The following is a 16,977-nucleotide window of genomic DNA, read 5'->3' on the forward strand; positions in this document are numbered from 1 at the left end:
AACAAAAAAACCCATTTGAACTGTGAAGTTTATTTGGGATGAAATGCCACAGAGAAGCAGATAGGAAGCTGATATTATGGTGATAATATTTGCTCATCTTCTGAAAAAAAAGAACATTTTCTTTTTGTTAACAATAAGTAAAAAATTTGGATTGTTACACCAAAAAAACTGCTAAGTTGAAATTTTGAGATGATAAATCAATATTTTGACTTGGCTCTACCTGGCAACCCCCCCCCCCAAAAAAAAAACAACAAAAAAACGGGTAATTTGTTTGTTTTTCAGTGGTGGAAACAAGCATCCACATGGAACTGTTAACAGTAGCTAACTTCTTGACTTCTAGAAAATTACCCGTTTCTCTGATAATTTCTGTCTGAAATAGGCTCTGCTTAGTTGATCCATTTTGTGCATTAAATACGTGTTTTTAAGAGAGCGCAGAGTGTGAAGCAGCAAGCAGAACAGAGAAACTGATAACCATCATTGTGATATCTGTTATCTCTGAGTCTGGTTTTATGGTTTGTTGAGCCAGCAAATGCAAAAAAAGAAAAGAAAGCCTGATTATTTTCTCTTATTTGGTAGTTCACCCTCAGGTGAACATAGACTGGAATTATAATAAGTCTACAGGTGGTTGTGAAAGATGTAAAGGAAGACATCGCACAGTAGTTTTGTTTTTTTTTCATTTCTGTTTGTGAGCATATAAAGAAATAAACAATAATTCTAATGTTTAAGTTAGAATGTCTTTGAGCGGCTGTTAGGTGCATTTTTTTTATTCTAAGAGTTTCCCCTTGATTCCATCATGAGTTTATTTGTTTCTGTTTAGCTGAGCTGCACAGGGTTTATAAAAGGAGAAAAAATTTCTGTGGAGAAGGTAATGTACTTTGGGTTATCTTTTATCCAATGTTAGGTTACTGCATGAGTGACCCAAACCTGACTTGAGGTGGCAGACACTCTGCAGAGAGGAAACTAACCAAAGGGCAACTTTAAACAACATCCCTTGAGAAGCACAAAAGCGAAGATGATGAGCTGATTTTGATAAAAGTTTCCCACAACTCTGAACTAACTATTACTCTGAGATGTGAAAGTGCTGCAGATATGGTGAAATCAGACTGTTTTTTTTTTTTCTTTTAAAAGTGTTGAGTTTTTAGGGCACGACAGCTGGGATAGGCTCCAGCGCCCCCCGCGACCCTGAAAAGGATAAGCGGAAGCGAATGGACGGATGGATGGATGGATGGATGGATGGAGTTTTTAGGGCCTTGAGCTTGGAGCTTGAGAAGGTGTGTGTGTGTGTGTGTGTGTGTGTGTGTGTGTGTGTGTATATGTATATATATATATATACACACACACACACACATCTTCTCAAGCGCCAAGGTTCTCAAGCTTCTTGTGTTCCTTCTTTCTGATTTTGCTGTCACTTGGTATAGCTATAATGTTTTGTATCATTGCCTGGTACAGGTCATTTGTCCTTGATAAATAAGACCAGACTTGGTAACCTGGTTAAAGTGGCTGGTAAGATTTCAGGGGGGACTCAGGTCCAGGTCCAACCTCTGCCATGTTATGTTCAGACCATCCTCTCTTTAGAAATTTTGAGCTGATTCCTCGTCATATAGTGCCTGCAGTGAAGACCAAGAGACAGAGTCTCTTTTATACCTACTGCTATTGTTATGCTTAATAACACTAAACCATAAGCTTTTGATAGAACGGGATGTTTTTGGTTTTTTTTTAATTTCTTTGTTTTTTTTAATACAATGTATCTGTTGTTTAATGAGTAGATATACTGCAAATCAATTTCACATTGGGAACAATAAAGTTACCATTGACCACTGACCATCTATCACTATAGCCCTCCTTCTCTGCTTGTTCACCACTACTATCTCCAGTTGGTTAACCATCACCAGTTTATCTGTCTGTATCTGGAAGTCCAACAGGCTCTTAGCTTGGTCATTCTCAACCACCCTAGGGGGCATATCCCACTTTGACCTCTGGACTTCCTGGAAATAATTGGCACAAATGTTCCTGTATATTATGACAACCACTTGGATATGGCATTGCATGTGCACCTTCTCTACTAGCATCTTGCACCCTGTTTGACTCTCTAAGTGGCATCTTTGCACACCTTGCACCTGCGGTCTTGACTGGCGTGGTAGGCCCCATCCTCTGTGGATCTTGTTCTCTGAGCTTGTTCCTGTGCTGCCATGATTAGTGCCTCTGTGCTGTCTTTCATGCAGAGGCCTGTCCTTGTATAATGGTTCCCCTTCTTGCTCATCTTCTTTCTCAGTTTTCTGCTGCCTGAGGTATTCACTAAGCCCATCTTCCTGATGTACACACGGATCTTTGTTGTTTTATCGTGGATAGTGGTTCTATCATACAGGGTGCTAGATTTGACACTCCGTGCATGGTAAGGAGCTTCCTTGTCTTGATGTCAATGGCTTCTGTCTCTTTTTTTTTTGTCAGCTGATTATCCCAGCATAGTATCTGATGACCGGCATGGCATAGATATTGACTGCAGCTTTCCTAGGGGCCTCTTCATAGTTTCCATTTACCAGTGGGATTCCTGTCTACTTGTAGCTATCCTCAATGTCTGCAATGTTGCTTTCTGGTAATGCAGTCCCCTGAGTTCCAACTACTATCCCTCTCTTTGTGACCACCTGGCTACACTTCTCCAGTCCGGATGACATTCCATTGTCATTTCTGTAGATTCTAGTGGTGTGGATCAGTGAGTTGATGTCTTGTTCACTCCTGGTATGCAGCTTGATGTCCTGCACTTAGAAGAGGTGGCTGACGATTGCACCATTCTTTAGTCGGTATTGGCAGCCAGTCTTATCAATCATCTGGTAGAGGAGGTTCAGGCCTGTCAGTGGGGACAGAGCATCTACTTGGTAAATCCCACACTTGATGGAGACTTGTGCTATTGGCTTGAACTTCTCCATCTCCGTCAAATTCCTGATGAGGGGTCTAAAAGGTCCTGTTGAACTTCTAGGCACAAGTTCAAATTCAAATTCAAATTCAAATTTCAAATCTTTATTTGTCGTACACAGTCATACACAGTTACGCTATGCAGTGAAAAATGCTTGGACATACTGCTCCGTGACCCAAAGAAAACAAAAAAAGGGAAAAGGCTTGAACCAGATAGGAACTAACTATGAAAAACTTAAAGAAACATTAAAACGGGTAAATTTCACTAGGAAGGAACAAATTAAATTAAATTTAATAAACGTAAATAAAAAGTTCTAGGCATTTCAGGATCCATGTGTGAGGCATTGAGTCGTAGCGTTTCTTGTAGTCAATCCAGGCAGTACACAGGTTGGTCAGACTGTGGTAAATGGTAAATGGCCTGTATTTGTGCTGATCATTGTCTTTTTGAGAGAAAGTTTACTCTTTTATGGCCCAGCATGCAGTGAAAATCATATAGTGACAGCCCTAGCTTACAGTCAGGTTGAGTTGTGTGTTCAGTGTGCAGTTTAATACATTTTACTGAGGGGTGGGCACTCTTTAATCTAAAAAAAAAAAAACCCCAAACAAAACAAACATTTTTGAGGAATTTGCAAATTGTGTGGAGCCAAAAAACATATAAAAAACATAATAGCTTAAAAAAAATGCAGTTTATTGTAGTTTAAAACTTTTTTTTTTTTACGTATCACCTGCTTTTGTTTGTGTAAAATAATTTAAATATAAACAGCCTACTTTGAAAAAACCCTGCCAAAAATCATATAGTAGTTTTATAGCTTTCAAACACAGTAGCAGTAAAGTTAAAAAATTAGGCAGTTTAATTTGAATATTGGCTAAAGTGTTACATATTTAATTTTCTTCTAACTTTGCATTTGAAAATCAATAGTTAAGTTAAGTAAGTTTAAGCATGTCCATCCATGTTTGCCATTGCTATTTAGGTTCAGCAAAACTAAGAGGATACAGAACCAGTTGAGGTATTAAAGCACATATTAACATGCAGTGTATAGACTTCAAACTGGAGAATAAAGAATCACCTACGGCATTGATTAATAAGAAATAAAATATTTGGGAGCTGCTGGACGTGGGCATATTTAGCAAATAGAATTCACTCGTATCAATTCTCAAATCAGCAATAGCTGATGGAGGACACATCTTATAAACTCAAGCTGGAATCGGGGGGGAACTGTTTGCAGATTGAAGTGCTTTTCAGCAGTAACACCATTAAAGCTGAGTCTTTGTACTTGACCTTTAACTGATCTGGCTTCTGTGTTATGTGCCCTGATAAAAAGCGTCTCGTGTGCGCAGATATGCATAAGCACTGCATGAAACACATAACCAAGTGTGGTTAAATATCGTGCAGAGTCTTGCAAGTGACAGTGTCTCACGCTGTACGTACGCTGCTGCTGCTTCAAATGATGATGATATCTGGTTGGTTTTGGTTACTGAAAAATAAAACGAGGATTTTAAACAAAGCATTAAAGCGCGTTTCACAGAGGCGGTATCTGAGGTACAGATTTCATCGGTTTACTTTAGCCTACCTGTTTTTGATCGCATCACTGCAAACTGACTCCCCCCACGTTGGCTGTCGAGATAGAGTTTTAATGTCAGGACTTTTATGAAGTGATTAAAATATGCTGGTATTAAATATTTATGGTAGCCACACAGTTTACTACTATTACTACTGTTTACTGCTTAAGGCCTTTAGAGATGCTTAACTATGCTCAGTGATGTAATTTTAAAGGATTTATCTGCAGATTTATGAGAGTTTCAATAAGTGAATGAAACTAAACTTGCAGGAAAGTGATGGACACCTTCTGTAATTTTCTTTCTTGCAGTCACTTTGCTCATCTGACACATGTCACAAAAAATATATATCTATATATATTTATTTGTTTTTATCAGACATTTTTACAGCTCTCTATACACTGAAAAGTTTATCATCATGTAAGATATTACTTACAACGTTGGTGGATTGTATATTTGACGGTCCTCTTGAATGATCTCTGCAGGTAAAAAAAGACAGAAGAAAGAAACAGGTTGAAAGAATTCAACCTCAATATTTATACCAGTTGACTGCAGCTGTGTCTTATGACTATAAATATACGATGTGTGTGATCCCACAAGTCTGTGCTGAGCAGAATGAGTGTAGGCTACAATAAGGCAATAACCAATGTCTCCATATAAGTATGCAGGGTCTTAGGAGGTTAATGGTGGTCTACAAGATGTTAATGAAAGTGAATATTGCCATATGGTAATCTATGGCTCACAGTTGTGGTTGTGGGTGCAGAAACTCCACCCACCTGCCGCTCACATCCTTTGTTTGCAAGGAGCAGCCAATCAAAGGAAAGTGGCTTAAAGGGGAAGGAGTTTAAACTGAGGTTTTTCAGACAGAAGATGAACTGAGGGTTTGCAAGAAGTATAAGATTAAAATAGGATTATTCTAAACTGTGACTCATGCAAAGCTACTCTAGGATAAAGGATGACAATGCAGAAAAACATGTTGAGTTGATAAGCAAAAATCTTATGATTAAGAAAGCAGGCTGCATGAACAAATGAGAAATCTGTGGAGGTGTGACTCATTTTTTTCTTCTGCTGGGCTTTAACCTCCTAGGACCTGGCGTCCACATATGTGGACATCACATTTTGGGTTATTTAGACCAAAATACTCAATTTTGCTCTACAAGGGCCTGATATCCACTTACGAGGACGTTATACTGCTACTGTTCTATCAAAATTTTAAACGAATATCCTCATCCTCATTTTTCTTAGAAACAAAAATTAGGTAAAAAAAAAAAAAATCTGGTAATTCTGTTTTTACATTCACCAGGACCCAATCAGCCCAAATATCAAAGGGAAATTAAAAATGCATGCTGTGGAGGAGTTCGGGTCTTAGGAGGTTAAATGGCACCTGACTGCAAACTTTGCACCACCTGTTGTTGGCACTTGGCAAACTAATAGCCAGTAATCTCATAACAACGATGAATGGAAACACTTGGTGGTGGAAAAAAACCGCTATATCGCAATATTTTGTATCGATACAAGGGACACTAAATATTGCTATTTTAATAAATAAATGAAAATAAATAAATTTATGAAAATACTCTGGGAATCTCCTGCATCACGATTCTGAGATAATGTTAGCCAATAAATCGGCTCAAAAGAAAAAACATCCAACACTGAGTATATAATTGCCAACTTCAGCCTACCAAATCGCAGACTGACTCCACTTTATGGCAAAATTTATGGAAAACTGATCTTCAGTTGTCCCCGTTATTTGTCCCTAATTTCTTTTTTGAAATCTAAGTTGATATATTCAACTTCGAGGTTCAGAGTCCTGTTTTGATTTCTTTATTATCCACACATTGCAAGTCTTAGTCCTGGCAATGTCGAGTCTCTTTCTTTTAGTTTTAACTTAATGGCTTCAAGAAATAAGTTCAGTTTTGTGTTTTGATCCTTTCTATCATTAGTTTTAGTCTATCTCGTGTTTCTTCTTGGTCCCTCTGTTCTCCCTTTGCTTTTGTCATCTTGTGTTAGTGTTCATGTCTTTCAGTGTCTTTGGGTTATTTCCTGTGTTTGCGATGAAGGTTGTTTTCTTGGGTATAAGGTGTTAGTTTTGCTTCCTGTTTATTGTCCTTGGACTCCCTGATTTTTTTTTTAACCTTTTTGATGTGTTTCTCCTGTTTTTCTTTGCCTGTCAGACTTCTTTGAATACAATCGCTGGTCACTTTATTAGGAACACCTGTTCAACTGCTCCTTAATGCAAATATTCCAGCCAGTCACATTGCAGCAACTAAGTGCATTTAGGCATGTAAACAGACGACCCGCTGAAGCTCAAACCGAGCATCGTCAGGGAAGGAAAGGTGATTTAAGAGACTTTAAAAGCTTGTCTATGTTCCCACATAACCAGCTCAATGGTTTGCAGAGAATGGGCTGAAAAATAGAAAATATTCTGTGAGCAGCAGTTGTGAACATGCCTTGTTGACCCCAGAGAAGAATGGTCAGGCTGTTTTGAGCTGATAGGAAAAAAATATTAAACTCAAACAACCACTCAGGAATGATTCCAACACTTTGTCGAGTCATGAAAATTTACAGCAGTCCTGAAAGAAAAGGCGGTTCAACCCTGGTAGTAGCAAGGTGTACTTAATAAAGTGGCCAGTGAGTGCATATAGCTCTGTCTTCTACTCAGCCTGCTGGCTGTCATCACATGTTCCTATTCAGTTCCTGTGCAGCATGTTTGATGATCTTCTGCTTTCATCCCCTTTTAAAGTGACCTTGGCTCTTCGTTAAATAGAATTTAAAATCCTCACATACAAAGTCCTCCATGATCAGACCCCTATCATAGCAAGGAATCATTATTTTGTGAAGTCATTAAGAATGTATCACATAATGAGAGTAAAACTTGTTATTTTCCTCTGAGCCTGCATCTGAATCATCTTCAGTGTAACGTGCTTCTGACTGAGAGGCATCACCCACGACCTGCCACACCACAGTCTGGTTAGATTATGCTTCTTTGTTTTACAACAGTCACATATCTTTGAAATGACAGAAGTGTATAAAACATAGTCACGTATTCCTCAAACTGTAGTTATTTTCATCTCTAAGTCTATAATGTTTGATGTTTTCAAAGTGCATCTGTGCTTCTTTGCACTGAAAGGAGCACGTTTAGGTTATTATACAATACTTTTCTAGCCATGTCAAATCTAATTAAATTGCATGTGCCCTTCAGATTAAAATGAGTTTGACACCCCTGTGCTGGACTAAAGGCAAAGCTGAAAAACATGATCTCATCTCTGAGAAATCATCACTTCTGTAAACTATTAGATCTAAAAAAGCGAGAATGTAACTGGATTTATTTGTACCTGACGTTAAGCGTTCCTTTATACTACAACACAGTTTTGGGGTTTTTTTGAAATATGAGAACTTTTTCGGTGGTTCTGACTTCTGCCCTATTTTATTGTCTGTCCTCGCTCTACGCTTTTCTTTCGTCTCTTTGCTCTCTGCTCCTGCTACGATGGCTTGTGGGGGCTGGGTGCTCGCTCGCAGCGGATCACTGTGCTGTTAACATTTGTTCAAGGGTCTTTACCTTGACAAGGACAAATGTGTTAATGGAACGTATGTTATTACAATGGTATATCTATAATCGCTAAATTTTTAATTCCCCCAAATCCTGCCTCCATGTCTGGTCTGTGTGGATGTGTAAAAAAAAGCAAGGGTAAATTGATTTTTTCACATCTCTATCTTTGCTTTGAAGCGGCAGGGTGGTGCCAGCCTCTCTGTAAAAAGTATGCAAGATCTCCCGCGTCTGCGTGGTTTCTCTCTGACAGCCCTGAGACATGTATGTTAGGTGTCTTTGTGATTGTAAAATGCTGTAGATGTGAAGCTGAATAGCACTCATATCTGATTAAAGAGATCAAGATAATATAAAGACTGCATGTGGTTCTTCTGCAGGGGACCAGCATGCTCCCACATTGTCCTCAGCATTGTGACCCACATACAGCGTGTGGTGTTGCTGATCTTTCAACTCATTTGTTCTGCAGCTGTGCAGTAGACCTCCCTATGGAGGACGTACTTACTGTGCTTGACCCAAGAATGGAAAGCGGGTAGAGACAGCGTGAAGAGCTGCCTCCCCCCAAACTGCTTCATGTGGTTCAAGCGAAGTAAAACAAAGCCCACATGTGTCTCCAGTTCAGTTGTTTGTGTATATCACTATTCACACCTGAAATCGGTCACATCGGTCCAAGCTCTCTGAGAAATGTACTTACTGGGTTTCCTTTTGCATCGCAGACACAGCAGCGTCAGCAGACTCAGTAAAGCCACTGACGCAACAGTCAGGACTGGGGGCAGCGGGCCAGAATTTCCTATCATACCTGAGAGACACACAAAGGAGAGAGAGGAAAGACTTTAGAGCAACTCAAACTAATCCCTTCAGTTTGTTTAGTTATATTAATGCAGACATTACTGGTCAACAGGCATTCACACCTACATGGCTTAAGCAGCTGCTGCTGCTGCTTTCCTGTTAACACGGCAAAGAACCACAGGATGTGGTCAGCCAAAACAAAACTGAAACACTGCTTTGTATATGGGACTAACACCTACCCACACCGTTTAAGAAGCATCACACACCCCAATGCAAGAAAACTGTTTTTTTTCAAGGACACATTATTTTATAGTGTGATCTCAGAAAGGTCATTTCATATTCATCTGCAGCAGGTGACTAATCAGGCTCGTTTTGGAAGACGTTTTTTGCAACTTTCTCACGGAGCGCATTTCTTTTAAAGTCTGGTCAGCCCTCATTTTCCAAGAATAAACAAAAGGCAATGATCTCTGGGGTTAAGGTTAAGAGAGTTCAACAAATGTGCAGATTAAATCAAATTTTAAGAATCTGATTTTTATAAAAATGTAACATAAATTTATTTAAGAGGAGTGTGAGAGGTCAGATAGGCTGTGCAACTGGGTTGAAAAGCTAAAACTACTCAAGTATTACTCACAATATGTCGCTTCAGTTGTGTTTTCATAAAATAGAGAATTTTTACATTGAATTGAATTGAAGTTTACTTTAAGTTTAAAGCTGTTGCTGCCTTTGTGTTCAAAGAAAAATTAATTATCGACTTTTTTTAATTGAAAATTTGGTACAGCTTATTCATTTACAGGTAATAATGATAAATATTAAACTTTTGTGTCTGTACGAGTGCTGGTGTTTGTGATTAGCATGCAACTCCTACAGTCACCGGCCGCTTTGTTAGGGGCACCTGTTCAACAGCTCCTTAACACAAATGTCTAGTTCAGCCAATCACATGCCAATAATTCAGTGCATTTAAGCATCTAGACATGGTCAAGACGACCATGCGAACTTCAAAGCACAGAGAGAAAAACTGCAGTGAGCCGCAGTTCTTTGGCTGAAAATGCCTTAGAGGTCAGAGCAGGATGGCTAGACTGCTTCAAGCTAATAGGAAGACAGCAGTAACTTAAATAAGCATTCATTACAACCAAGATACACAGAACATCTCAAAGCAGATGGGCTAAAAAAACAGAAAGCTATACCGGATGCCACTCCTGTCAACTAAGAACAGGAAACATACGATAAAGTTCACGCAGGCAAAATTCAGCAACAGAGGATTGGAAAAATGTTGCTTAGTTTGATTAGTCTGGATTTTTGCTGCGACCTCCAGATGGTACGGTCATAATTTGATGGAAACGGCATGAAAGGGTTATACTGGTATGCCATCCTGCGTTGTATCAACGATTCAGGCTGCTGAGGGTGTAATGGTGTGGGAATATTTGTATCTGACCATTGTTCAAACACTACAGCCTCCCTGAGCTTTGATGCTGATCACGTCTATCCCGTTATGACCACAATGTACCCTTCTTCTGCTTGCTGCTTCCAGCAGGATAAAATCTCATATCAAAAAGCTCACATAATCCCACACCGGTTTCTTAAACATGACAGTAAGTGCACTGTACTCAAATGGCCTCCACGGTCACCAGATCTCAATCTAATAGAATACCTTAGGGATATGGTGAACGGGATCCTGTCGTGGATGTGCAGCTGACAAATCTGCAGTGACTGTGATGCTATTGTGGTAACGTGGACCGAAATCTCTGAGAAATATTTCCAGCACCTTGTTGAATCGATGCCATTAAGAATTAGGACCGCTCTGAAGGCAAGAGATGGTCGAACCCAGTAGATGTAGCCAATAAAGTATTCAGTTTATTAGCTACAGTCAGACATTATATGACTGGTCTTTATCAAAGTCTACAGGAAATGACCCCTGCAAGAGTCTGTATATATTAGAGGCTGAATAAGATTTAAATAAACAAATTAATTAATTAAATTAACAAATCGTCACTTCTCTTCAATTGTCTGAACAGGTTTTTCCTCACCAGGCTTCATAAAATTGTAAATCTTTGTTTACTGTGTATAAAAGCAAATCTGCATGAATGAAGTAATGCATTTAAGTTTACAATGAGCAAACAGTGACAATTAGGCAAAATTCACACATTTAGTCCAAGTGAACTCTGCGTGGGATCTAAGTAAGACGCCAACCTTTAATGCAGCGTTTTGGAAAGGGATGTATAAATATGTAAATATTTAACACCTTTAAATATCATCAGCATCTCAGTGCTGGGTTAGAACATGACTTATTCATTCTACATCATAGTTTATTATTTCCATCCATTGTGAAATGCTTTGGTTTCAGGTCTCAAGTTGTGGTCTCATTGGAAAGTCTGTCTTTCCAGCGGGCGGCAGTTTTTCCATCACAGCCCCACTGCAGCACCTACTGTTTCTCTGTGCGCTGATGAATCTTTGTTGCTATTTGTAAAGATTTTGTGTCCTGCTGCAGAGAAACGTGGACGTGTTCGGTATTTGGATGATGCCAAACATCGCTCTATCCGCTGTTATTCATTTAACGCCTTTGGTCCACGCACAGTAGAGTGAAAATGCCTGTTATCTAAATGAAATCTGTGCATTCACTTCTCATCTGATAAACAAAAATCCAACCGTGTTTGAGTCATTTAAACCACAATAATAAAAAAATTTTATATTACAGCGGCAACAAATTTCACATTGCCGCGCCAAAAATCCCGATGAAGGAAAAACTCGGCTCTATCGCCATGAGCAATGGAGTGAACATATGCTAGAGGAAATTGGTGGAAAAATCTTGCAGTGTTTATAAATCTGGCAGCAAAAGCATGCATTGATTTTCAGAGCAGATTAAAAGGTTTTTAATGGTCTCCAATATGAATATAGCATATAGCAACTTCCTGACTCTCAAAACTCAATGTAAAGTTTTTTTAAGGAACTTTTTTCTAATGATGTAGGACTGCTGTCTTTACTGTTTTTATCTGAATGAAGCTTATGTCGAGCCTTCTCACTGAATATTTGCATATGTACATATTCACCAACAAATAGCTGTCCACTACTACAACAAACAATACACCAGCTCTTATCTTCATTCTGTACATTTGAATTAATGATTGCGTTTTCATATTAATCTTTCATTCTCACTATCGCAGACCCTTATTTTAATTTCGCTACTAAAATTTAAACCTGGGACAAATGTAAGCTCTGAATCCTGAATGTTAGCATACTTTATGTCGTAATATTTAATAAGTTCTGACACTGTAATCTACATCTGAAGTGTTTTCTTCTTTATCTGGCCCATCTGTGTGTTTTTATTCATAAAAATTAGCTGCTAAAATGTACGTTTTTTCTTCGCTTTCCCCCTGTTTGTATCCAAATGATGAATTTGTACACTTTTACTGTGTAAATCTTATCCCATTACTTACTTCCCTCAGTTGCCAGCAGATACCCAGACATACAGTACTTTACTTACTTTTTGGCACTAAATACATTTGGTACTTTCAAGCAAGCAGTTTAAAATATTTCCATTGACTTACGATTAAATTAATACAGTCTTTGAATAAGCAGAAATAAAACCATATAAAAATCCTAATTGTGATTTTTTTAAAAAAATCATAAGCATCTTATTGCACTTAAAGCAGCAGTAAAAGTAAGAGAGTTATATCCTGTCAGAGAATTATATCTTTGGACCGTCATTAATAATGTATTCATTAATGCCTGTGATATTTTTTTTTCAATCTTTTAGTTGAGGTGCAGATTTTTTTATTTTTATATATATCCATTCTTTAGCGGTTTAAGGAGCAGCATTTCATTTTTAGGAGCTGGTCACATCTTTTGCAGGTAAAATCTTAAACTTTCAGATAAATGTAGAGGATGAAACTACTTTCAGCTGCTCACTTATTCACAGCAGGTGGTTCTACATGTTTGATTGGGCCGGCTTTTTATGCCAGTTCCCCTTTTGGACACAACCCCAAAATCAAATGGGGATCTTTCGTTTAAGCATTACACCATTGAGCCACCAGAGAAATGTAGAAACCAGTGAAATCATGATTTGGATTTTTTTTTGTTCCAACATCTCATCAGATAAAAAAATCCTTTACATATCGATGTTATACAGCCTTAATTGTAAAAAATAATAATAATAATAATGTATTTTATCTGCTGTGTTTCTGTGTTACCTTCTGTGGTCCGTCTGTCTTCATTCTTCTGCAGTTTCTGGTAGCAGCAGCACAGTGACGACAAGCTGCGCTTCCTCTTTCAACACCCCCCACATCCGTCAAGCACTCAACTGTAAACTCTGTGTGGTTTGAAGTGGACACACATGCAAAAACGCTCTCTTCAGCATTGTTTATTTAGAAGCAACAACTCTCATTGATATTTTTAAGCCGAATTCTTCAGCTGTTCTCACACTAAATGTAATCTTATGGTGGCACAGCAGTGCAATGGTTAGCACTTGCAAAAAAGTTAAACTTTCATCTGAGCTGGAACCTTAATGTGAAATTTGCATATTCTCTCGTTTCCGCCAGCTTCCTCCCACAGTCCAAAGACCTGCACGATATGACTAAATGGTTGCCCCTCTCTCTGTGTTGGACCTGCAATAGCCTGGCAACCTGTGCAAGGCGTGTGCAAGGTGCACCCCTCCTCTGACCTCATGTCAGCTGATACAGGCTAAGCCCAGCCACATGACTCTGAAACGATAAAGAAAAAGGATTGTGGCTACCTCCAATGTCACTGGACCGTACAGTGGTGTGAAAACGTATTTCCTGATGGTTTATCTTTCCCGTTTTTTGCATATTTATCACATGCACTCTCTAATAATTTCCCTTGCTCTCAGGGGAGACGAGTAGATCCTGCCTTTGACTCTACCCACTAGTAGATCGTGCTTGCGTCCTGCCCTGCCGTTACTTAAGGACCTACTCAGGTGAAAACTTGCCCGAGTTAATGGGATCCTGCAAACAAAGGAATTGTGTTTTCACCTACTAAGAATCTAACATGACCCCCCGCCCTTTCTGCCACCCTATGCATCCATACCGAGTAGTGATTTAAAATTAATCAGTATAATCTAAAATTGAATTGCACATTAAATAAACAGTATAATTCTGGAGTAACATGTTCCCTACATGGAGTATTTGTGAGTATCCTTGCTGCTGAGTATTTCCACCAGCTATAAATGTTCAACAGCGACTTGTACTCTTCTAATGAGGAAACGAAGGTGCGGATGAGTGGTGCAGTTAAGGAGATAAGGAATGGAAACACTGTTATTCAAAGACTGTGTCCTCTACACCAACCACTCAGGTGTTGTATCTGGTTTTGAGGTCAGTTACGACATCTGACTTTATCTTCTTCGGAGTCATTTTCACTAATTGCTTCTCGCTTGTTGTGCCCAAAAACCCATTTAGAAAATATTAACAGTTTTACAGTAATGTATTTATTTATGTAGTAATATTTCAAATAATAGCATTTATCGACCTTTTATGTATATATTAAAGTAGTAATGTGAGTCCTGGTGCGAGTTATTTTGGATTTTTTTGCTTGTTTGTTTGCCATGAGTTTCTCATAGTATTAAAATATATTTGTTGTTTTATTAGTAAACAAAAAAAAAGACTTAAACAACTAAAAACGTTGGAACGGAACTTCTGTGTGGTTTTAACAACTTGTTCAGCTTGTTTTAATAGCTTAATGCAGCCGTCACCACCTTGCCATCCATGACATCATGCAGCAGCCACACACACTGAGTCAACACGTGTTAATCATGTGCCACATTTCCCAGAAAGGCGACAGGGAGGCAGAATCAGGGCAAAACCGTTTCTTTAAACTAACTTTAAAATGACTTAAAATAAAGAAAGTGACACGTATATCATACCTATATTTGTTCAACAGAGTTATGCTACAAAGTATAAAAGACCAGTGACAAAACAGACCCTAGCTTTAGCATCGGGACAGGAAAAAGCACAGGTCAGAATAGGAAAATGCTGCCTCAGTAACAAACACAACAGCAGATGAGAGGAGGTGGGGATAAAGAGAGAGAGTAACACCACACCACAAGACCATGGTAGCTCTGCCAGGGCTGTCACAAGTCTTTAACAAGTCAGAAAATCAACAGATCCTCTTTTATTGTTTGGTGAGGGTCTTTGTGAGTTCCTGATTGGAGGAGTGACTTGCTTGTTACTGGGGAGTGTTGCTCTGAGCCTATTTCTAACCTGACGACACAGTGTGAGCTGGTTGAAGCAGTCACATAACCAGTGTTGGTCAAGTTATTTGAAAATAGTAATTACTTCTCCAAGAAAGTAATCCAATTACTTTACTGGTTACTTATTTTCAAAAGTAATTAGTTGCTTAATACTTAGTTACTTTTTAAAAACATGATACACAACCTGCATACATTCTAAAGCAACAGACCTTTCAGCCCAATTCTACTTTTTCCTCATAATCTATCATATAAAATTCAATCAACAGTCTCTTTTTAAAACTTGTTTTATTAGTTTTAATCTTTTAACTTTATGCACATTGCATCAAGCAAAAAATAAATGATGTGATATGAATGATATAACAGTCTTTGACTTGAAGAAATTTGTTTAACATTTAACCTATCTTCTGCATATTCAAGCATATAAAATAAAATAATTTTTTGTGTTTACACTCACTCTTTCAAATAAATGCAAGTAAAACAGAGCAAAAAATAAATAAAATAAAAGATTCAGTGCCACTAAGTCCTGTTGCTCTTAAATCTATTTTCACCTGTTTAGCGGGAGTGGGGTCGGTGGAGGTTTGCCCGGTGCCTCAGCGGGTCATGTCAGTGGGGGGGATCTGGGGGCTTGCTAGGTGCTTGCTCAGATTTTTCGCTGTTTTTGGCACTTTTTAGGGGAATCAAACTCAAAGTAATGTCCAAACTTTAAAAGCTGCATGGTCGTACTTTCTCCCGCACTCCATATTATCCATTGTTGATCTAACACACGTCTGTTGCTGCCACGGATGTCGCAGGCTCGTATGTCATTCTCATGAGACTCTCACAAACAAATCACGGTTTAGTAATGCAGTAATAGTAATCCTTTACTTGAAAAACGTAATCGGATTTCAGTAGCACATTACTTGTAACACGTTACTGAGCATCTCTACTCATAACTTTCTAGCGGGGGTGGTAATCACTGGTAAAAATAGTGGAATGACACCATGGTAATATGGTGAATAACATAGCCTGCATGGTCGTACTCTCTCTTAATATGCTGAACTATGAATTATATATTAATCATTAGTTATTATTAATATCACCTTCGAAAACAATATATAAAGATAAACTTCAATTAGCTTTCAACTTTTATAAAAATAAAATAAATTAAACTGCATTTTGCATTTTCCTTTTAAAACGTCTTCTCATTGACTCACAATTATCACAGTTATCCAGACATTACACCAAGACTCAAAAATGTTTTATAGTTTCATCTTTCATTTGGAGGTCCTTATTTTATTTACCATGAATAATGATTCCAGTGCCACTATAATATGTTGCTATATTTGCTTTGTGACAATTCCCAGTCTATGATTTATCATTCAGTGGTTGCGTCACACGTGTGGGTTACTTTCAGATTCCACCAAGTTGTCAGTAAAAGCAAACAAAATCTCCAGACAGACCAGTTAATCATGTTAATCATCAATCCAATTAAGTTGCATTATCTATAAAGATGCATCTCCTTGGCAAATGGCCTGTATTTGGATAGTGCTTTACTTAGTCCCTAAGGACCCCAAAGTGCTTTACACTACATTCAGTCATCCACCCATTCACACACTGGTGATGGCAAGCTACAGTGTAGCCATAGATGGGTTGGGGTGCACTGACAAAGGCAAGGCTGCTGGACACTGGCGCCACCGGGCCCTCTACCACCAGTAGGCAATGGGTGAAGTGTCTTGCCCAAGGACACAACGACCGAGACTGTCGGAGCCGAGGCTCGAACCGGCAACCTTCCGATTACAAGACGAACTGCCACGATCGCCCCCATCTCCTTGGACATTTTGTGCTGTTACAACTTCAAATACATGCTGGAAACAAGATAGCGTCACGCGACGAAGTTAAACACCTTATAACAAAGGAGAGAATGGGTGAGAAAGCAAAAAAAGAATCTGGAATCGTTGCTTCTATATCATATTGCAAAACAGTGATTGACATTGATATTTGA

The sequence above is a fragment of the Simochromis diagramma genome, unplaced genomic scaffold (genome assembly GCF_900408965.1).
Source record: "Simochromis diagramma unplaced genomic scaffold, fSimDia1.1 OVJJ01000216.1, whole genome shotgun sequence".
NCBI lineage: Eukaryota > Metazoa > Chordata > Actinopteri > Cichliformes > Cichlidae > Simochromis > Simochromis diagramma.